Genomic DNA, 25,116 nt, shown 5'->3' on the forward strand with positions numbered 1-25,116 from the left:
ATTAATTAGTTAAGACTGAGAGATTCGGATACAAAGTTTTTCTATTTAATGACTAAGTGGAGAAGGTTACTTAGTGGTTTTAATGGCAGGATAAATGTTCAGTGGTGTGAGAGCCGATTATTGTTAAAAAGAGTATGAAAGAATTTTTGAGGGATAAGTTTAGAGTTGAACAACAGGTATCTCAGATTAGATAATGTGTCTTTTAACACTATTTCTTGTGAGGATAATGGCTTGCTAGTGGGCAGAATAATAGAGGAAGAGATCAAAGAGGTGGTTTGAAATTGTGATAGTAGTAAGAGTCCAGGGCCGGACGGGTTTAATTTCAGTTTCTTAAAATTTTGTTGGGAGGAGTTAAAAGGTGATATACTAGGTGCTGTAAAAAAAAATTAGGATGGAGGGAGGTGGCCAAAGGGGATGAATGCTTCATTTATTACTTTAGTTCTAAAGTGCGAGAATCCACAACAACTAAATGAGTTCATACCTATTTTCTTAGTTGGATGTATGTGTTGAGTTTATTAGTGTCTAAGTTTAAGAGGGGGTGAATTAGACTTATAAAATTTTCGCAAAGAATACAATTTAAGGAATCCTGACAGAAAAATAACAGATTAATTTAAGGAAAAACATATTTATTTTCTAATTTCAAGAACCAGTTAAAAACAAGATACACTTGTAATAGTTTTGTTGAAGAAAGGTGAAGAAATTAAGATCAAGAAGCAACTTTTCAAATAACCTTTTGAAGACAGTTTCAAAAAGATAGAATCTTGAACAAGATTGCTTATTTGAATCTTAACACATGTATTATTCAAACAAAGGTTTAAGACACTATGAATATTGAGAAAGAATAAATCCTTGTTAGAATCTTGAAAAACCAGAATATGGTTTAACCCAGCAACAGATAAAAAAAAACATATTCAATTTTAAAACAACAGATTGATTTTGTCACAGTTATCCAAATTTCAAATTTTAAGATGTAGAGATTATGAGAAGAGAGAAGCACACACAAATTTATATTGGTTCACTCAATATGAGCTACATCCAGTCCCACCTTACACTAAGATGAAATTCACTAGAACCATAACAATCTTTACAAAGATTACAAATGAACAAGTTCTTGAACCCTACAAGAACCACAAGCTGAAAAAACTCTATTCCAGCATCTCTACTTCATGAAACACTACCAAAAAGCCTATTCTAATACACTTCTACAACGTAAGAAGATATGGCAATAAAGCACCTGGATTGCAGATACAAAAGTTCTACACAGAACCCTCACAGCTTCAGCAAAAGGCACCAACACAAGAGCACTTGAAGTTTTATTTAAGAAAACCTTTCAAAAACTAAAACTCACTTTTGAATCTTAATGAGAACACTTGAAAACAACATCCAAATCGTGATTTCAAGGGAGATTTTGACCTGAAATCAACATTCCTTTTTATAGGTTTAAGATCCAAACTGATTTTCAAAAAATAGTTAAGCACTGTTATAAAAATAACATATTGAAGTTCAAAAGAACAAATTTTTTTTGTAAATACTCTTGGAGGTAACATAACCACTTTCAAATCAGTTCATAACGGTAACAGCAAACAAAACTAACTTTTGAGTTAAAACGAAATTTTTGAAAAAACTTAACAGATTTGCACCAGTACAAAAAGAATAAATTGTTTCGTAAAACAACAAGTTAAAATTTGTGCAGTAAATCAGTTCTTGTAAAGCTTGAAATAGATTTTTGAAAATACTTTTTAGGAACCCCTTATGCTTGAGCTTATTATTGTGGCTATGAGATATAAGGTAGTTTCATAGTGCAAAAGGCTATTTAACAACTTCTAACCTACAAAGGGCCATGAATTACGATGTACATGAACCTTCAAGCAGATTTTCTTCATCAAACACTTCCTTATATAAGTTAAGTAGAATCTTCAACTATCTTCAACAATCTCCCCCTGTTTGATGGAGACAAATCCCCATTGCATTGAAGGAAGACTTATGGTTAACTCTATAGCTTCTGCACTTGGACAAAAACATACCAAGGCTTGCACAAAATTCTACACCTACATAAAAAATAACAGAACATAACATACAGAACATTTGTAATACCTACACCTGAACTTCTTCTACCCCTTTGTTTCATCAAACAGGGTTGGTGCACACAAAAAGAGACAAGCAAGTACTAATCATACAAGCATAATTGTTCAGAGAAAGTTTTAAAGTGCCTAAGCACATTACAATCCAAAATTAAACTAGTGCAGAACAATTAAAACCATAATCTAGAAACAAACAATTTGTCAAGCAAATGAAGGGAAAAAACTATCATTTCTCCCTATAATAGAGCTCTGCAAGCTGCTCTTGAACGTCTTCAATTTGATGATCTAGGTTCTAAAACCTAGCTGTGTCATCTCAAAATATGCCCTCTGGTCAGTAGAAAGAGTGTCCATGCGATGGAGAACTTGCCTTTCAAAGTTGGATAAGGGTTCACCGCGATACTCAGGTTCATGGTATGCAACAAGTGCATTCATGTCATTTGCAGCAAACTACTGTTGCATGGAAGGGGATCGTGAATGCATAATGTGAGGTGATGAATTATGCATCTCATAACAAGATGCCTCAACAACTTCCACTGTCTCATCTTCTGCATGTGGAGCATCATGATCTTCATCTTCATGGCCACAGTTTGATTCTTTATGTTCCATTCTTGGAACAACATTCCTCTTATATACCCATGCGTTTTCCTCCTTCTGAAAACCCATCTTGGTGAGAGTGGTATTGTCTATCTAAGTCGCAACTTTGATAGTTTCATTTCTCTCATTGGTGGTGTCAACCTCAAAATAATCAATTAGTTTGGAGACAAAAATAACATATGGAAATTTATAATCTGCGAGCCTTTTGGATTTCAACATGTGTTCTACCATGATGAAGAACAACATGGTTACTACCTTAGGGTGTGAGTTGCCAGGTTATGATGTAAGTCAGGATACAAGGGGTTAAATTCAGATTACCTACAAGAAACTGATTCACAGGATGAGCTGGATTCCTTACACAGCTTCTGTAGAACTAGATTTTGTTAAATTCCTGAATTCCAGATGTGTTTCCTTTGCTCACCTTTAGTCTTGAATATTTTGTCCCAGTTATATTATACCAAACTTCATTTATAATGGTCATCTTGACCCCTTTCACATATGATACAAGATTTCTCCCATCTACAGTATGATTAATATAGAAAATCTTTACCAAATCTGGATATATATTTCTAGTCATTTCCAGAAAATGTTTTAGCCTTTGATGTTTAAGGACAACTCTTGGTTCTTCCAAATTTTCACCTTTCAGCCAAGAAAATTCCAATACCTTTGGAACATTGATTTTTTTCCTGCTTATCTCGTGCATGAAGGTTGTCATGTCTTCAATATCTCCAACAAACCAGTTTTCAAGTATACCATGGTTACTGCTGGGTTGCTCTCGTGCTCTTCTCTTTTTGTGTGAGGAGGATGCCATTTTGATGCTGCTTTAATTGCACAAAATGAAGAGAAAAGAAAAAGAGTTAGAGATTGTATTAGAGAAAGGACCAATATAAAAGAGTTAGGACTAAGGGGAGGCATTGACCAAGGTCAAACCCTAGGTCACCCCTCATTCATACCTTTTAAGCACTTGCTTCATCTTGTTTTCCAAGGCACCCATTCCTATAAATAGGGTGCCTTACTCCATGTATTCACATATTGAAATTTGAAATATAAAAGAAACTCTTCACAAATTGTGAGTGAGACTTGTGGGAGTGAGAACTCTACAAGTGGCAGCCCTCATCACTCATCTTGGAGAATCCCTACCCTCCAAGTGGCATGTTCATTCCATTTCCATCTTCATAAGCTTTCTATCCTTCATCTTTTCTTTCATTTCCATTACACCATGTTCCTTTCTGTTTTTGTTCTTGTCTTTCTTCCATTTTCTATTTGGTCATCTTCCTTTTAATTGCTTCCTTTTATGCTCTTTCATTTCCGCAAAACATCGTCATGTTCACCATATCTTGTGTTTTCCTTTTTGTTGGGTCTATTAGTGTCTAAGTTCAAGAGGGGAGGGGTGAATTGAGCTTATAAAATTTTCGCAAGAACAAACAATTTTCAGTATATCAGAGGCAAAAGAACAGATTGTTTTTAAATGAAACAGATTGATTCTTCAGAGCAATCTAGCACAATTTGAATTTGTTCAAATTAAAATTTTAATCAACAGAGAGTTATAACAGAATCAAATTGGTTAGATTTTATGAGTATGAAGAATAAAGCTATGCCAAGAAATCAACCAAGTTCATTCAACACAAGGTTTTAATGAGTAGATTATTTGTTCACAAACCAATTAAGACTTCGTATACAACTACCTTGTTTGTGATTAGAGACCTTTAACAGATCAGGAAGAACAGTTTCTATTAAACCCAGAATTAACAGATTCAATTGCAAACGAACAGATTTAGTTCTTGACAGAATTAAGCAAAACCAGAAATGAGTGCAGGGATGAGAAGAAAAGGCACGCAAGTTTTTATACTGGTTCACTCATACAGAGCTACATCTAGTTTCACCTTACTCCAAGGTGGAATCCACTAAAAACAGTATCAATCACTTACAACCACAACAGTTCTTGAACACTACAAGAACAATACAACCAATGCTGAAAAACCCTATTTCAGCACACCTTGCACTCCAAGAAACCCTATCAAGGAGTGACTAACACTTACACCTTTACAAACCAGAATAAAGGAAAGATAACACCTGAAAAGAAGATGCAAGAACTCAAAACCAATAGTTCAATTTGCTGCAGAACTGCACCAGCACCTTCACCAAGATCAAAGGTTTCCTAGAACAAGCACACTTGAAAATCCCTTTGGAAAACCTTTCAAAAATCCTTTTCAATCCTTCTTCTCACATAGAAAGTGTTTGATCTATGTCAAAAACATAATTGCTCAGCATCCTTTCATGTGAGAGAGGCTTTTCTTTATATAGAAAACAGTTTCTAACTTCTTTTCAAAAAACAGTTGAAAAGCGGTTATGAAAACAACAGATTCAGTTTTGAACTTAACATATTTATTTTGTGAAAATTGCCAACTCAGCTAACTGTCTGGGTTGTACCTTTGGTGCCCTAACTAACTTTCAAAAATCCTTTCAGCAGACCAAAGAATAAACCTGTTCTTTTATAGAGAAACAGATTTATTTTTGTGCAGTATCCTGATTTTTGAAGAAACCTCTAGAAAGCTTTTGGAAAAACTTTTAATCACTTCATGTGCTTATTCTAGGCTTGGTTAGGCATCTAGGATAGATCATGTAGCAAAAGGAAACCTTACACATATACAAGCCTACATACAAGATCATCTAAACCTATTACAAACTTCAAAACAAACTAGCTATTTTCTATATCAAACACACACTAAAACTAGGTAGAGAAGAGGCTTCATCCATCTTCAACAGTTTTTTCCTTTGGAAGTGAACCTTCACACTTACTTAACCACTTGGTTAAGTTCGTGTTCAGTGCGGATCTTCCCTAGGTCTCACCTTATAATTGCTAAAACTCAAATCATAAATAAAGTGTCACCATTAAAAGGGACAAATGGAAAATCAACTCACATCATGTGGTATTTAGAGCATGGTTATTTTGAGCTTATTTGTTTTGAGTTGATTTCAGCACTTTAATTTCTAGAAACTTTAAATTCTTGCTTTTACTTTCAAACAATTTCAATTTAGCCTTTACTTTCTTGTCATTTACATTTCACAATCTTTATTCATTACCACTTTAAATTCCACTTTTGAATTGTTATTTTGTGTCAATTTTTTTTCTGACCTCTTTTTTCTTGAATCATATGTTCTTAGTGTTTCTAGGAATCTTTCTTTCCTTCTACTTATTTTGCTTTTAATTGTGAAGGTATAAAAGTAACTAGAAATTTGTTTGAGTAGAAGTTGATTTAGTTCCAAACATAGATTTCAAGTGTTCATTTAATTTGAATCTCAAACTTTTTTTGCGGAAATTGGAAGTGAATGAAAATATGCATGCCAAGATTATGGACATCTTAAATCCATAAACAAAAAAAAAAAGATAAAAAAAAAGTTTGTGCAATTCCACTTTTTTTTTCAAGTTCAACTTTACTAAAAAGAGGATTCATTTTATTTGGCAAATTGATTTCATAATTGTGGAATTTTATCATTTTGCTTTTACAATTTCTAAGAAGAGTAAAACTTCATAGTTAAAAGTTAAGTAAGTGTCTTTGAGTCTTCTTTTGTGCTTTTCTTGCTTGTCTTTTTGAAAAATTTGTCATTATCTCATTTCAACTTGGTTTAGCTTTCTTGATTTTAAGCTTTTGTTGCTTGTCATTCAAAATTCTTTAGTTTTGTTGTGGGATCTTTTGGGAGTAAGTGTAAGGGCTTTGTCCTTTTTCATTTGAAGAGTTTGCAACCCAAGATAGACCTTTGTTTGAGAGATAAGTTCTTTCTTGAGTGCTCTGCTTATTTCTCCTCTTTTCTACACAAACGAGTGATACAAGTGTGGAGAGGATTATTAATCTTTTTCACTAATTGTTGTTTCTTTTTATGCAAAAATTATGGCTCACTTATCTTCAGGGGAATCATCCAAGCCACAATCTCCCCGAAAATCTTTTCTTTTGGGAGAGCATTGATGATTTTTTACAGCAAGTGCACCGTGTTTGTTAGATTTAATAATTGTCCCTAAGGACGGATATCGATCTCACAAGGAACAGTGAATTATCAAGTATAATATTTGCTAAATATAAAAAAAAAAACAATAAAAAAGTGTTGAATTGAGTGTGTTAGCAATGATCAATAAGAAAACAAAAAAAGAATTAGTTGCTTCAATTCGAAAAATAGGGATTAAGTTTCATCTCTCTCATTCTCATGTATTTTGATTAGCATGTCAATATTAGGTTCTTTGATTGAAATTGATGCCCGTAGAAAATTCATTTATATCGATCTCTCAAATATAAAATTCTTAAGAATGTTTCCTAAATATCGATCTCTCGCATACTTATAAAAAAACTTAGAAATCACAATCAGACGTTAATGGCAATTAACATTTGAAGTCTATCTCTAGCACTCAAATATGTTAAGTATTGATGTTTAGGTCTGAACCCTAAAAATACCTCTCAGTCAGATTTAAGATTCTCAATTTGTCACAGAAAGTTAAAAGTAAAACAACAATACCAATAATCAATCAAGAACTGAATATTAATATATAAGATATCACCTCAATACATAAGAGTTTGTGCAGATTACTCCCAATCCCAAAGGATAGAATTAACCACGCATACTTCTAGCACCTTCCATTCTCCCAATTGGGTTACAATTCACTCAATGGTGTTTTCCTCTCAATCTAGCACTATAGGGTTGAGCATCTAACATCCTATTTATACTAATTTTCCAGGGTTAGGTTGTTTCATGTGTCGCGCTAATGGACTAAGTGATAAAACATAAAAAAGGCCTAATCTTTCTTTGCATTCTGGGACCTTCCAGCTTTCTCTTTTTAGCTCAAATTATTCTCCTTTACTCCAAATCTTCAATCCTCCCTAGAAATTTGCAATTAACACCAAATTTGGGAATAAAATGCTCTTATTCAAATAAAGTTCATAAAAAATGTAAAAAGGTATAAATTCATAAATTAAGTATTATTTTATATGTAAATTAGCAATAAATGCTCATAAGTGCCTATATTTTAATATGAAATATTACTAAAATTAGGCACTTATCACTCTCCCCATCTTAGAATCTTGCTTGTCCTCAAGTAAAGTAAATGAATATATTTGAATTTAAATATCAAACAACTTAATTCATTAAACAACAGATCAAATTAAAAACTTATGATGCTTCCAAATTCAAATATAGAAAAATATAGACACAGTCAACTTCCAGGATCAAATCAAAACAAATAAATATCAATTCATCAAGGAATATCTTCTCATATGCTCCTGGGTAAGTGTTTCTCTCTAGTTTCACTGAATCATAACAAATCACAGTTGCTTTTCATTTCATTTTCAAATCACAAACATATTAGAAACATGAATCTTGAGGTCTTTTCCAGGGTTGTAATGAGGTTGGGTTTCTAAAAAATATTGGTTTTTCTTAGATAATAAAATGCACATATTAAAGAAGAAGAACATACCTACAATGCAATTTATAGAGAACATATATGTTATCTAATCATCGCTTTCTTTCAAGATCACACTTTTCCTCATTTTTCTTTCTACTTTTTTATGATTTCGAACAATTTCTTTTTGTTTTTTTTTCAATCAGTAGGAATATATTTTTCCTATTTTCAACTTTTTGAATTTTCAACAACTAGAACCAACCATTCCCTTTTCTATATGTATTGCTTATATGTTATCCTTCTTTAAACTTGCTAAAGGGTAAGAAAAATATATCATTAAAGGTTAAGGTGCAATATTAACAAAAAAATTATTAGCCCAAAGGGATATATAAAAAAAAATGGAATTCTAATAAGATAAAGGTTGACTCTTTGGCCTTGGGTTCCTAATTATCACAAACAAATGCCTCAATCATCTTCATGTTCTGTTATGATGTAACAAAAATAAAAATTAAGCAACCACAACTGTCAATTCATCAGTAAAACTCTCAAAACTGTTTAAGGTTCACACACTCACTTGGTTTAATTGGTCTCATTCCTTTTTGTCTTGTCATTATCTGTCCTAATCAATCATCCTGATAAATTTTCATGTATCATAATTTTAACTACATTTGAATAGGGATTCAATCATATTTTCTTTTCTAACCTGTGTCTAATTCATCTCACTATTTAATATTTGAACATAAATTCTTTTTTCCACAATTCAAAATTAATATTCTAGTTCTTTTTTATTTGAAAATAAACTAGAAAATAAACAAATTAAAACTGAAATTTATTCAAGATAATTCAAAACCTAAAACTAACAAAAACAACAAATTTATTCAGAATACAAAATAAGCAAAACAAACTAAAAAAAAAAGAGCAAATAAACAAAAAACAAAATAACTGAATAATAAAAAAAAAAAAACTAAATAGAAAATAAAATTCAAATAACTGAAAAAGAAAAGAGAATTAGAAAGAAAAAATCATATTTTTGCTCAATCCTCTAGTCTTGCTTCATTTAATGGATCTGCCCCCTTGAATAATAGAACCTGTCCCCAGGTCATAACCTGTAAAATGATTAGGAGGCATACATGATTATTTTTTTTTGAAAAATTAAATAAACAAAGGTAACAATATAAAACTAAAATGTGGACTGGGTTGCCTCCCAGTAAGCGCTCGTTTAACGTCATATAGTTTAACGCCTGTTTATTTAAAGGTCATCTAAAAGGATTATCGTAGTGAGGTTTTCCTGTTCATTACCCAAGTAAGGCTTTACCCTTTGACCATTTACTATCCATCGTTCATGTGATTCTGGATCTTCTAATTTTATTGCTCCATAAGGCTTCACTTCTTTCACCACATAAGATCCTGACTATTTAGATTTTAACTTTCTAGGAAAGAGTCTTAATCTAGAATTAAATAACAACACAAATTGACCAGGATGAAAATTTCTTTCCACAATCCTCTTGTCATGATTTTTTGTGTGCGTTCTTTATAAAGCTTTGAAGAACTATATGCATTTAACCTCATCTCTTCAAGTTCCTGGATTTGAAGTTTTCTCTTTTCCCCCGCTGCTTTAGCATCTAAATTTAATGTTTTTAATGCCCAATATGCTTTATGCTCTAATTCCACCAGAAGATGACAAGTTTTCCCGTAAATAAGATGAAATGGGGAAAGGCCAGTAGGCGTTTTAAATGTTGTTCTATACGCTCACAGATCTTCATCAAGTTTGATTGACCAATCTTTCCTTGATGCAGCCACTGTTTTCTCTAATATTTTCTTGATTTCTCTGTTAGAAACTTCTACCTGCCCATTCGTTTATGGGTGGTAGGCAGATGTTACTTTATAACTAACCCCATAATGCTCTAACACTTTCTTCAACTGGGTATTACAAAAATGAGATCCATCGTCACTTATTAATACTCTTGGAGTGCCAAATCTGCAAAAAATATTCCTTTTAAGAAATTTAATGACTGTCTTGGAATCTGCATCTTGTGCTGGCACCCATCTAGATGTTAGAAAAGATGGCTTTAAACTAGAGGGTGGTGAATTGTTTAAAGGGGTTTTCGCAAACTTTTCAAAACTTAAAATGAATTTATTAAAGAAACCAATTGTTTCAGCAATTCAGTTACCCAAAACAGCAAGCAAAAGCTGTAGTACCAGAAAAACAATCAATTGTTTCGTAGAAACAATCGGTTGTTTATACCAGCAAAACAACAAATAAACTGAATTTAAAGAGTTAGAGATAGAGAGATTGTACACAGTTGTTTATATTGGTTCACTCCAAACTAGAGCTACATCCAGTCTTCTCAGAAACCCTGAGGATATCCACTAAGCAATCACCACTTGATCACTTACACAACAACCAAGAGAATGACCTTGAACACCTCAAGAAACACACTCTCTTTGGCCAACACTAAGATTGTTGATCTTGAACACCTCAAGAACACACAACCAATCTCATCAAACACAGAAACGAATTGTTCAACAGATTACAAAGATTACACTTGTTACAGATGAATATCTGAAATCAATACAAGTAGAATCCTATCCCAGCACCTTGATCAATCACAAAACTCTTAAGCAATGTCAGCACTTTGAAAAACTCTTAGAAAAACTTTTTTCAAAAAATTCTTAATTCTCTCAATTGTTTTTCTGAATATATTCAAAGATATAGTTTATTATCAAATCTTAACAAACTCTTAAATTGCATTAAAAGATTGGTCAAAGCATTTAATGACTGGAGCGTATACAGTTAAAGCATTTAAAGCTTAGTCAAAGAAAACAGTTTTTCTGTTAAGGTCCCAAAACAAACAATCGGTTGTTTCCTAGAATCAATCGGTTGTTTTGGTACTTAACAGTTTCAACCATTCAAAAACAGTTTTCAATCTTTCTCAAAACACCTAAGTATAAACAATCGGTTTTTTCGACAAAACAATCGGTTGTTTCAACTTAGTTTGAAAAACATTTTACTTTCATAAAGATTGAGATGTTAATTGCTTGAGATTTAATACAAGGGTGGATTACAACATATAAACTACCCCAAAACAAAGCTTAAACCAGCACAACAACACCAAGCAAAGTAGAGGCTTCAACATCCTTCAAAGGATTTGGATTCTTCAAAACATTGAACACCACTTGGTTCAACAATCTCCCCCTATTTGATGAAGACAAATCACTGATGCTTGTGTTGTACCTGATTAAATCTGAAGCAATTCCTGCAATAGAACTTTGAGCAATACATTGGACTTCTGATATTCTGTTAGCATACAGATAAACAGTTTAAAACTTAAAACATATCTAATATCAGAAACATATTACATATTCCAAACAGTTTTATCAACTTTAAAACAGAAACTTAAAACAAACTCGAAACACAACATATATCTCCCCCTATTTGTCTTCACAAATAGACAAAGATAAGAGATAAAACAAGATATTGTTTTCATTACATCAGAATAAAATAGCAACAGCAGAAGGAAAGAAATTTTAAAACCAGAAAAGAACAGCCAAAAACAATCGATTGTTTCGATGACCAATCGGTTGTTTGTCCTTCATTCTACTGAAGATCAATGATTTGATTATGGACAGCTTCAATCTGTTCATCCAGAGTCATAAACCTTGCATCCATGTTGTCAAACCTGGTGTCAATCCTTTGGAAATTACTAACACAGAGATCATAGAGGCTCCTTTGATTTTCAGCAAAGCTATCAAGCCTATCCATCATTTGTCTTTCAAAAGATGACATGGTTGGCATTCTTTCTCCTTGATGTCTATCAGCAGCACTAGGTCTTGCCTCTTGAAAATCTTCAGTTGGATCTTCATGTTGAACATCCATGTCAGCAGGTTCATCTTGTTCAAGATGAGCAACACCACTAGATGAGGCACCATGATCACCATCCTTATCCATTTTCCACCAACTTTTGTAAAGCCCATCTTGCTGAGTGATCCATTGTTCAACTCTTGAGTTGACTTGACCAGCTCAGAAGTTTCATCTTCAAGATTAACTTCAAAATAGAGTAGAAACTTAGATATTAAAACAGCATAGGGATAATGATAATCACCTAACCTCATGGCTTTTTGCATGTGTTCTTTGATTATATGAATCCAATTGATCTTGACTTTCTTGGTGATGCAGAAGATATAAACCAGATCTTCTTCAGTTAGCACAGAGTGGTTACTCCCCCTTGGAGTTAGAATCCAAGTTACAATGAGAGCAAGCAACCTCTCATCATGCTTCAAACCTCCAACCGAGCATGTACTAACTTGAACATGTTGATTCTTCAAGCAGCTTTTGTAGAACTGGATTTTATTAAAATCCTCCACCACACCAAGATTTCCCTTGTTGATTCTCAGACCTGAGAACTTAAGTCCAGCAACAGCAGCCCAAACTTCATGAGTTATCTCCATTTCCACACCTTTCACATGAGAAACTAGATTGTTTCCCTCAAACTTCAAGTTGGTGTAGAATACCCTCACCAAATCTGGATAGATGTTACCCTTCATCTCTAGGAACTTTCTGAGAGATTGATCCTTGAGCAGCCAATCAAAGCATACAACCTTAGGGTTGTTTATCTTCTTGATACTTGTCTCATATCTATACTTCTCAATGAGATCATTGTCTTTAGAAAACCAGCCTTCTAGCCTTCCTCCAGACCTTACAGCTCTGGTTTTGACTCTCTTGGAGGTGGGAGGGGTTGATTCCATGACAGCAGAGATGAAAACAAAGGTTCACAGATTTTTGTAAGAGATGGTGCAAGAGATATTGCAAGAGATGTTGCAATTGGTTGTTCTTGTGGAAGAAATCTGCACTGGATTTTATAGTAGTAAGAGAATCAATTTGAATTTAATTTCATTCAAAGAGTACCTGATTTTCAGAGAGAGAGGACTTGACTCTGTTCTGCACAGAAAATGTCAGAAAAAACTGAAAATCACATGGTCTTCACATGTGATCTTTGACTAGTCATTAAGGCTCTTGAATTTCCAAGATTTTGGAATATATTCCTTTATGACTGTTGTAACTTCTTTCTGAACATGATCAGCTTTCAACACAGATCTTTTGACCAAAATTCTCTCTTTTAAATTGATCTGCAACGGATAGAAATTCAAAAAAGCAATTAAATCAATTTCCTCACAGTGCTGTCAGACCCAAAACAATCGGTTGTTTTTCTGCAGCAGCTAAATCTTGATTTTTGAAATTTTAACCATGAGCATAAGCAGTTTAAATCAGATGACATTGATTAAAAGAAAATTAATCACAAGAAAGAACTTTGAAACAGAGATTGAGAACAAATAAAGGAAAGTCTTATCCTTGTGTTGATTCTTCAATGAGCCAATTGCTTGTTGATCAAGAAAACTCCTTTTCACTGTTTTGATCTTTTGCATAGCATTGATTCAGCTTCAATGACTATCTTTTTCTTCAACAGCTTGATCAGATGGCTCAGTTCTTCTTTTTCTCTTTATATTTCCTGCATAAACGATTTCAAGTAGCAAGATTTGGTCCCCTTACAAATTTGGGTCCATTTGACTTTACTTTGTTGTTAGAAACATCACATCCCTTAGGAATCCATTTCATAAAACCTTTAGGAACATAATATTTTCTAATTTTACAGAATCTAACAGAGTAGCCTTTCTTCATGCAGTAAAAGCATGTAAAAACCGGTTGTTTCGTCTTAACAATCAGTTGTTTTTCTGATTTTAAAAAACTTTTTGAAAACCAATCTTGCTTGTTCTGTGGATTGAAGCCTGAACCAGCCTTTCCAAAAACACAGTTTTGAGATGCCAAGACATTCTCAAAGTTTGATTTCCCCTTTGAAAGCTTGTCCACAGTTTCAACAAGATAGTGAACCTTTTTCTCAAGATTTTCACAATTTTTGCAAATGAGAGTATCACACTTGCAAGAGGCATTTTTGAAATGATTTTCCAATTCTTCAAAATCATTTTTTGCTTTTCTTAGATCTTCTTCAAGTGATTTAACTTTCTTTTCAAGCCCACTGTTAAGATCTTTCAATCGGTTGTTTGAAAGAACCAATCTATTAGCTTCATCATGTGTTTCTTGAAAAGCTTCAAGCAATTCACTATAATTTTGTTCATTTAATGAAGCACATGAACTTACCTCACTTGAACTGCAAGAATCATCATCATCCTCAGCTACCAAACATATGTTTGCCTTTTCATCTTCACTTGATGAAGAACTTGATGATGACACCTCATTTTCATCCCAAGCTATGTAGGCTCCTTTTGTCTTGCCTTTCTTCTCCTTGTAGCTTGTCTTTTTTCTCTTTGCTCTTGTTAGGACAATCTGCCATTATGTGACCTTGCTCACCACAACCAAAACAAGTATAGTTATTTGAATTAAATTCATTGGGTTTCTTGTTTCCATACATATCCTTGTTCTTGTCTTTGTTGCGGTTTCTCTTTAGGAATTTGCTGAATTTTCTTGACAGCAAACTAAGATTTTCCTCATCATTATCATTACTTGAATCTTGCTTTCCCTTATGCTTGGATGCTTTCAAGGCTATGCTCCTTGTGTGCTTATCTTCACTCTCTTGAACATTGAGTCTATTCATCTCTAGCTCATGTTCCCTAAGCTTTCCAAACAAAGAAGCAACACTTAATGATGTTAGATCTTTAGATTCGGAAATAGCAGTTACCTTTGGTTGCCATGCTTTATCAAGACATTTCAAGATCTTGATGTTCAGCTCTTCTTTGTCAAACGTCTTGTCTAGGCTCATAAGGTGATTGATGATGTCTGTAAACCTTTTCTGCACCTCAGCTATTGTTTCACCTTTAAGCATTCTAAACATCTCATACTCTTGGATGAGAGCATGCTTTCTAGCTCTTTTCACCTCATTTAATCCTTCATGAGTGACTTCCAAAGTGTCCCACATTTCTTTTGATGATTTGCATTGTGAGACCCTGAAAAACTCATCAGAATTTAAAGCAGAGGTTATAATATTTTTGGCAATGCAATCGAATTTGGCCTTTTTGCTTTCTGCATCAGTCCATTGAGACCATGGCTTCTTAATGACAGAACCATCTTTTTCAAACTTTGGGATAAAAGGACCATTTTCAATTGCTTCCCAAATTCCTTTGTCAAGAGATTCCATAAATATTTTCATTCTAATTTTCTAAAACAGGTAATTCAAACCACAAAACAAAGGTGGTCTGTTTATTGAGGCACCTTCCCCAAACGGTAGTCTATCAGCCATTTTAAAAAGATTTTTTTTTTTAGATCAACTTGAATGACTTTCAAGAACCAAGCTCTTGATGCCAATTGTTAGAAAAGATGGCTTTAAACTAGAGGGGAGTGAATTGTTTAAAGGGGTTTTCGCAAACTTTTCAAAACTTAGAATGAATTTATTTCAGAAACCAATTGATTCAGCAATTCAGTTAGCCAAAACAGCAAGCAAAAGTTGTAGTATTAGAAAAACAATCGGTTGTTTATACCAGTAAACAACAAATAAACTGAATTTAAAGAGTTAGAGATAGAGAGATTGTACACAGTTGTTTATACTGGTTCACTCCAAACTAGAGCTACATCCGGTCTTCTCAGAAACCCTGAGGATATCCACTAAGCATTCACCACTTGATCACTTACACAACAACCAAGAGAATGACCTTGAACACCTCAAGAAACACACTCTCCTTGGCCAACACTAAGATTGCTGATCTTGAACACATCAAGAACACACAGCCAATCTCAGCAAACACAGAAACAAATTGTTCAACAGATTACAAAGATTACACTTGTTACAGATGAATATATGAAATCAATACAAGTAGAATCCTATCCCAGCACCTTGATCAATCACAAAACTCTTAAGCAATGTCAGCACCTTGAAAAACTCTTAGAAAAACTTTTTCAAAAAATTCTTAATTCTCTCAACTGTTTTTCTGAATATATTCAAAGATATAGTTTATTATCAAATCTTAACAAACTCTTAAATTGCATTAAAAGATTGGTCAAAGCATTTAATGACTGGAGCGTATACAGTTAAAGCATTTAAAGCTCAGTCAAAGAAAACAGTTTTTCTGTTATGGTCCCAAAACAAACAATCGGTTGTTTCCTCGAATCAATCGGTTGTTTTGGTACTTAACAGTTTCAACCATTCAAAAACAGTTTTCAATCTTTCTCAAAACACCTAAGTATAAACAATCGGTTGTTTTAACTTAGTTTGAAAAACATTTTACTTTCATAAAGATTGAGATGCTAATTGCTTGAGATTTAATACAAGGGTGGATTACAACATATAAACTACCCCAGAACAAAGCTTAAACCAGCACAGCAACACCAAGTAAAGTAGAGGCTTCAACATCCTTCAAAACATTGAACACCACTTGGCTCAACACTAGAAACATACTTAACTGCCACTAGTATATATTCATTTGAAAAAGAAGATGGCAAAGGCCCTATAAAATCAATGCCCCAACAATCAAAGACCTCAATTTCTTGAATATTTTGTAATGGCATCTCATGTCTTCTAGAAATGCTTCCTCTCCTTTGACACCTGTCACATCTTTGTACTAATGCATGTGTATCTTTAAACAAGAAGGCCAGAAAAAACTTGATTGAAGAATTTTTGCAGTTGTCTTTTCCCCATTAAAATGTCCTCCATATGCTGAATTATGGCATTGCCACATAATTTTCTTGGCTTCATCTGAAGAAACACATCTTCTCAGCAAATTATCTACACCAATTTTAAACAAATGAGGATCATCCCACACATAATGATTGACATCCTTAAAAAAATTTCTTTTTGATGCCAATCCAAATTCTCCCGGATTGTTCTAATAGCTTTAAAATTGGCCATGTCTGCAAACCATGGCCTCTCTTTGGTTATCAGTAGCTTCTCATCTGGAAATTCAGCAAGAACCTCTGACTCCAATGTGGTTACCTCATCATTTGCTAGTCTTAATAAATGATCTGCTACATTATTCTCACATCCTTTCTTGCCTTTGATCTCCAAATCAAATTCCTGCAACAAAAGTATCCATCGTATAAGTCTTGGCTTAGAATCTGCTTTATTCAATAAATATTTTATTGCAGCATGATCAATGAAAACAATGACTTTAGAACCTATCAAATAAGATTGAAATATCTCAAGTGCAAACACTATAGCTACTAATTCCTTTTCTGTTGTGGTGTAATTACTTTGAGTTTCATTCAAAACTTTACTCGCATAGTGTATTACTTGAAAAATTCTTTCTTTCCTTTGTCCTAAAACTACTCCTATTGCATAATCACTAGCATCACACATTATCTCAAAATTAAGTTTCCAATCAGGAACAATTATTATAGGTGCAGAAATGAGTTTTTCTTTCAATATATTAAAAGCAGTTAAATAATTATCATCAAATTTAAAAGGAGTATCCTTATTGAGAAGGTTGCATAGGGGCTTTGAAATCTTGGAGAAATCTTTAATAAATCTTCTGTAAAATCCAGCATGCCCTAGAAAACTTCTAATTCCTTTGATGTTGATTGGTGGAGGTAACTTCTGAATGACTTCAACTTTTGCTTTATCTACCTCCAGCCCTTTATGAGATATTTTATGGCCTAAGACAATTCCTTCAGTGACCATGAAATGACATTTCTCCCAATTTAGCACAAGATTTTTCTCCACACATCGCTTCAATACGAGATCAAGATTAGCTAAACAATCATCAAAAGAAGATCCAAACACAGAAAAGTAATCCATAAAAACTTCAATGCATTTCTCAATCATATCTGCAAAAATAGCAAACATACACCTTTGGAAAGTTGCTGGTGCATTACATAAACCAAATGGCATTTTTCAATAAGCAAAAACGTCAAATGGGCAAGTAAATGTTGTTTTTCTCTTGATCTTCTGGATTAACCACGATTTGATTATATCCTGAATAACCATCCAAAAAACAATAATATGCTTTACCTGCCAATCTTTCCAACATTTGATCTATAAAAGGTAATGGATAATGATCTTTCTGCGTAGCTTGATTCAGTTTCCTATAATCAATGCACATCCTCCATCCTGTAACAGTTCTTGTAGGAATTAATTCATTTTTTCGTTATAAATAACTGTCATACCTCCTTTCTTAGGTACCACTTGTACTGGACTAACCCACGCACTGTCTGAAATGGTATAAATCATTCCTGCTTCTAAAAGCTTTTGTACCTGCTTCCTAACAACCTCCTGCATGGAAGGATTTAAGCGCCTTGATGGTTGAGCCACAGGTTTGAAATCTTACTCCATGTGAATTTTATGCATGCAATATGATGGGCTTATACCTTTCAAGTCAGCAAATGTCCATCCTATAGCTTCTTTATTTGCCTTCAGCACTTTTATCAACTTTTGTTCTTCCTCTTTGGATAAATGAGTGCTTATGATAACTGGCTTCTCCCCATTTTCTTCAAGAAAAACATATTTCAAATGAGTTGGCAACTGTTTCAACTCTATTTTCTGAGGGGTGTTGGCTTTGTTCAGTTCTAATTCATCAAAAATCTCTTGTTGAACTTCTTTTGCGTTTCCCAGCTCTAACAAACATTCCTTGACTTCCTTCTCCTCCCAATCCTCGCAATTTTCATTATCATTTAGGACTGCTTTCATCAATGAATCATCTATAAATATTTCTCTGTGATTTTCCAAATACAGTTCATCCTGTGCATCTATCCTAAAACAATCCTTCTGATCAATCGGATGTTTCATTGCTTCAAATACATCAAAGCTAACTTCTTCATCCTGCACTCGAACCTTCAACTTTCCTTCATCCACATCAATCATAATTTTCGTAGTCTTCATAAATGGGCGTCCAAGAATAAGAAGTACTTCAACATCTTCCTCTATGTCCATGATCACAAAATCAACTGGGAAGTAAAATTTGTCTACCTTCACCGAAAGATCTTCTACTATCCATGTGGATATTTTATTGATTTGTCAGCTAATTGCAATGTCATCCTTGTAGGTAGAATTTCAACATCCCCGATTTTCTTTAACATGGATAGTGGCATCAGATTTATGCTTGCCCCAAGATCTAGTAATGCTTTGGCCACTGTAAAATTTCCTATTGTGACTGGCAAAGTAAAACTCCCAGGATCTTTAGATTTTTGTGGCAATGATATTTTAATAATGGCACTACATCCTGGTTCTAGCTCCACAATTCCTTGTTCTTTTAATCTTCTCTTCTTGGTCAACAAATCCTTCATAAATCTGGCATAAGTAGGCATTTGTTCCAAAGCTTCGGTGAGCAGAATACTTATCTCTAGATGTTTTAGAATTTCACAGAATCTGATAAATTGTCCTTCTATATTCTTTCTGGCGGGAGCATGTGGATAAGGTAAATCTACAATTGGAACACTTCTTTTTTTCATTCTCTTTTTCTTTCTTTTTTCTTTTCTTCTTGTACCCTCTCATTTTTTTTCTTTCTCTTCTCCCTCTTCACTCTTGTTTTTTTCTTCCTCTTCTTTTTTCTATTCCCTCTCAATTTTTCTTTCCTTACTTTTTCTCTCTTCCTCACTCTCTATGTCTCTCTCCTTACTTCGTATATTATCACCAATCCCCTTTCCTACAACTACTCCAACTTCTAGTAGTGATTGAAATACATTTCTCCCCGAGTTCCCTCAACTCTTGTGTAAGTTGCTTAATTTGTGTCTCCAGATTCTTAACGTTCTTTTGCACGGCCAACATGGTGTGTGTAGATTTTTCTGTAAAATCTTCCATTTTGCTCATTCTCTCTTGGGACACGGGATCTAATAGTTGGAGTTGTTGAAAAGTGCTTTGCTTTCCTTGATCTTCCATGTAAATTACTTTTTCTTCAGAAGAAATATTTTGGTAAGCACATTGCTCACTGGAATGCTCACCTCCACACAGTTCGCACCTTAATTCTTGATTCTGACTTTGAATAACATGTAATTGTTGAGGCAATTTTGCCATTTGTGTGCTTAACTGCTCAATCTGTTGTGTCAAAATTTGATTTTGAGCCAATAATGTATCTTCCCTCCATCCTTTCTTCTGAGTACTTCGTCCATCATACTGGTCTTGAGAATCCGCTAATGCCAATGCATTAATAATCCTCGTTGCTTGTTTTGCATCAAAAGTCATCATTGTGCCACCAGCTGTGGCATCTAAGAGCATCTTCATATCAGATTTGAGACCATTAATGAATATGCTCAGTTGAGCAATGTCTTCAAACCCATGATTTGGGTATTTTCTCAATATCATCTTGAATCTTTCCCATGTCTCACAAAAAGACTCATCTGTTCCTTGTCTGAACATAGATATTTCAGACTTAACTTTAATGTAGTGAGAGATTGGAAAAAATCTTTGTAGAAATTTTTCCTCTACATCCTTCCAATTAGTGAAGCTTTGAATTGGAAGTGATCTAAGCCAATCCTTAGTCTTTCCTGCCAATGAAAAAGGAAGCAAGCGCATACAAACATTATCAACATCATCTGATTCAAAGCCCATTACTCCCACCAATTCATAAAATGTATTCAAATGTGAATATGGATCGTCATGTTCCATTGCTATGAATTGATGGGCATTGATAAAAGTGAGAAAATCGGGATCTATTTCCAAGACCTTGGCGGTAGCAGGTATTGCAATACTAGAAAAATGCCCTGACCCTTGGTACATGACATAATCTCCGAGTGTATTCCTTGCTTGTTCTTCTGCCCTGTTGCTTTCCTAAAATATTAGTGAAAAAAAATATAGAGCATATTTATTTATTTTTATTTTTTTAAAAAATAAACAGGAATTTAAATTGCTAACTAAAATAAAACCAATAACTGCCTAAACTACAAATTAAAACTTAAAAATAAAATTAAACAAACAAAAAAAACACTAAAATGACACTAAGAAAATAAAACAAAAATATTCAGAATAAAATAAAAAAAAACTAAAAACAGAATAAAAAAAACAATAAAACAAGAAATAACGTACTTAAAAATAACAAATAAATACTAAAAATAAAAAACAAAATAAAACTAAAACTAAAACAAATAAAACAGAAAATTATTATCTCGTAAACAACTAACTAACTTCTTTTAAAGATACTACGTAAAGTAACGTAAAAATAAAAAACTAATAATGATAAATAATTAAAACAAATAAATAAAAACTACCTACACCTAAATAAAATTACGTAACTAAACCTAAAAGGAACTAAAATAAAATATAATAAAATAAAAACTAAATCAAAAGAAAAATAAAAATATGAAAATAAATAGAAACAAATAAAATCAAAACAAGAATTAAAATAATAACAGCAAATCAGAAAATTAAATAAAATCAGATAAAATAAAAACAAATCTATTTAAAACAAAATTAAAACAAATTAAAACAATTAAAATATTCACAATATTTAGTAAACTATACTCAACAAATTAAACTTGTTCACCAGCCATGTCAAATGATGACTTTTTACAGTAAGTGCACCGCGTTTGTTAGAAGTAATAATTATCCCTAAGGACGAAGATCGATCCCACAAGGAAGAGTGAATGATCAAGTACAATATTCACTAAATATAACAACAAAACAATAAAAAGAGTGTTGAATTGAGTGTGTTGGCAATGATCAATAAGAAAACAAACAAAGAATTAGTTGCTTCAATTGAAAAAATAGGAATTAGATTTCATCTGTATCACTCTCATGTATTTTGATTAGCATGTCAATATTAGGTTCTTTGATTGAAATTGATGCTTGTAGAAAATTCATTTATATCGATCTCCCGTATATAAAATTCTTAAGAATGTTTCTTAAATATCGATCACTCGCATACTTATAAAAACAACTTAGAAATCACAATCAAACGTTAATGGAAATTAACAATTCAAGTCTATCTCTAGCACTCAATTATATGTTAAGTATTGATGTTTAGGTCTGAACCCTAAAAATACCTCTTAGTCAGATTTAAGATTCTCAATTTGTCACGGAAAGTTAAAAGTAAAACAACAATACCAATAATCAATCAAGAACTGAATATTAATATATAAGATATCACCTCAAAGCATAAGAGTTTGTGCAGATTACTCTCAATCCCAAAAGGGTAGAATTAGCCACGCATACTTCTAGCACCTTCCATTCTCCCAATTGGGTTATAATTCACTCAATGGTATTTTTCTCTCAATCTGACACCATAAGGTTGAGCCTCTAGCATCCTATTTATACTAATTTCTAATTTTCTAGAGTTAGGTTGCTTCATGTGTCGCGCTAATGGGCTAAGTGATAAAACATAAAAAAAGGCCAAATCTTTCTTTGCATTCTGGGACCTTCCAGCTTTCTCTCTTTAGCTCAAATTATTCTCCTTTACTCCAAATCTTCAATCTTCCCTAGAAATCTGCAATTAACACCAAATTTGGGAATACAATGCTCTTATTCAAATAAAGCTCATAAAAAATGTAAAAAGGTATAAATTCATAAATTAAGAATTATTTTATATGTAAATTAGCAATAAATTCTCATAAGTGCCTATATTTTAATATGAAATATTCTTGAAATTATGCACTTATCAAGCTTGCAGAAGCTAAGAGGTCATTGGCCCAAAAGGATGAAGAGATGCGACATTTAGTGGAAAGATTACAAAGGCTTGAAGAGGCTCAAGAGAGGCAACCTAGAGGAATGAGATGGGACCAAAAGAGAACCTCTAGAAGTTATACAATATATGCGAGCCAAGAAGAAGATCAAGATTGGAGAATGCACCACTTTGAAGAAAGGTGCCACCAACACCAACCATCCAAGCCCTCTTTCCCTTTTATTAAATTGCCCATTTTTTAGTGAGAAAAGTGATCCCAATTTGTGTCTGGATTGGGAAGCTAAAGTAGAACAAACTTTCAATGTGTATGAGGTTCAAGAAGACCAAAAAGTTAGGTTAGCTTCCCTAGAATTTTTAGATTATGTCATGCAGTGGTGACATCAAACTGTAATGGAAATTGAGTTAAACAAGAGGTCAGTTGTGGTCTCTTGGGATGATTTAAAATTATGCATGCGCGCACAGTTTGTTCCTCCTCATTATAGGAAGGAACTCTTGTTGAAGCTCCAACGACTTCAACAAGGACCTAGTGTTAGAATATATGGTCTTAAACGAGAGGGGGGTGAATTGTTTAAGAGAGGTTTTTTAAAACTTTTTCAGGTTTAACAAAATTCTTCGTGTGAATCTAAAACATGAATCAAGTTTGCCAAGAATTTAAGCAATAAAACAGCAAAGCAATAAAAAAACAATCAGTTGTTTCTTCGAAACAATTGGTTGTTTATATCAGCAAAGCTTAAAACATAAATTAAATGAGTTCAGAGTAAGAGAGAGATACACCAATAGTTTATACTGGTTCACTCTTAAGCCAAGAGCTACATCCAATCCCTATAATACCACTGGTAATCCACTAAGCAATCAAACCAGATTACAAAACACAAACCACCAATGTAATGACCTTGAACCCTTCAAGAAACACACTACCTTTGGCAAAACACACCAAGAGTATTGATCTTGACCACCTCAAGAACACACAACACTCCTTGGCAACACAATACCAAAAATACAGTAGGTTTAGAAAGGATTACTCTTGTTCACAGTACAAACTGAAATCAATACAATATCAATCCTATTCCACTCTCTTTGAAAACCCAAAGCTTTGATGTGAATGTTCAAATCTTAGAATCAAATTTTTCACAACTGAAAAACTCAAAACTGTTTCTCTCACTTTGTTTGAAAACATAAACAAACCATTTATATTTTCCAAGGATTGGTCAAAGCAATTAATAAAGGAGCGTATTCAGTTGAAAAACATTTAAAGCAGATTCACCATTCAAAACTGAATTCTGATAGGATTTTCAAAGAAACAATCGGTTGAAACCACGAAACAACTGATTGTTTGGTTTGACAGTTAAGTCAACCAAACTAAAACAGTTTTCAACCTTTTCAAAAACTCCTAAGAGTAAAACAACCGGTTGATTCGACAAAACAACAGGTTGTTTTTCACTTAGTTGGAAAACACTTGATTTTAAAAAGGTTTTAAATCACATCAGTTTTAGATTCAACAAAGGAGTGGATCACATTCTATTCTACCCAGATCCCACCCAGAAACAACAGCAACACCAGCCTTTCATCAAACACCTTGGATTTGGATTCTTCAAAGCACTTGATCACTCCTGATCAACACCTAGGAGTGTAGATGAGTATTATGAAGATCTAGAAACTACTTTGACTAAAATAGATATGCATGATAATGAGAAGTCAAAGATAGCTAGGTTTATAAGTGGCCTAAGAAGAGAAATCCAAGATGTCACTACAAGAAAATCATGAAATAGAAATCAATTTTAGAGACAAAAAATAATTAGTTGCTATAGTGACTAAATTAGAGATATTTTAGAAACTAAAAAAAAAAATTGGTTTCTAAATTAGTTTCTATTATTGTTAAATAGTTTCTAAATTAGTATCTAATTAGCTACCAATGTTTTAACTACCAATTATTTAGATTCTAAATTTGGTAGCAAAAACATTGGTTGCTAATTAGATACCAATTTAGAAACCATTTAACAATAATAGAAACTAATTTAGAAACCAATTTTTTTTTTTAGTTTCTAAAATGGTCTCTAATTTAGTCATTATAACAACTAATTATTATTTGTCTCTAAAATTGGTTTCTATTTCATGATTTTCTTGTAGTGTGTTGTAGAGTTATATGAATATTCCTCTTTGGAAAAATTGGTTCATCTAGCCATCAAGGTAGAATCACAACTTTTAAAGAAAACCCATTTCAAAAACACTCATAGTGATGGCTTCTACAAATCATCATGGAAGGACAAAAATAAAACTTCTTCAAAAACTTTTCCTTCCAATTTTGTAAAAGAAACAACTTTCAATCCTAGACTTTCTAAACCCTCAACCTCTACACCTAAGTCACCCACCAAAACCTCAAACAAAAAATGTTTTAAATGCTTAGGTTTTGGGCACATAACTACCAATTGTCCTTCTAAGGGAAACATGATGGTAAAGGGGTTGTTGTGAGTAACCATAGCTCTCAAAGGTATTGCAATGTTTGAAAAG

General features: G+C 33.2%; 1 pseudogene; it reads left to right on the forward strand.

Annotated features, from left to right (window-relative positions):
- The first annotated feature begins 20,265 nt into the window (after positions 1–20,265).
- LOC137827364 (small nucleolar RNA R71) lies at positions 20,266–20,372 on the forward strand (annotated as a pseudogene).
- The last annotated feature ends 4,744 nt before the right edge of the window (positions 20,373–25,116 follow it).

This window comes from Phaseolus vulgaris, chromosome 8 (assembly GCF_051622355.1).
Source record: "Phaseolus vulgaris cultivar YP4 chromosome 8, ASM5162235v1, whole genome shotgun sequence".
Taxonomy (NCBI): Eukaryota; Viridiplantae; Streptophyta; class Magnoliopsida; order Fabales; family Fabaceae; genus Phaseolus; species Phaseolus vulgaris.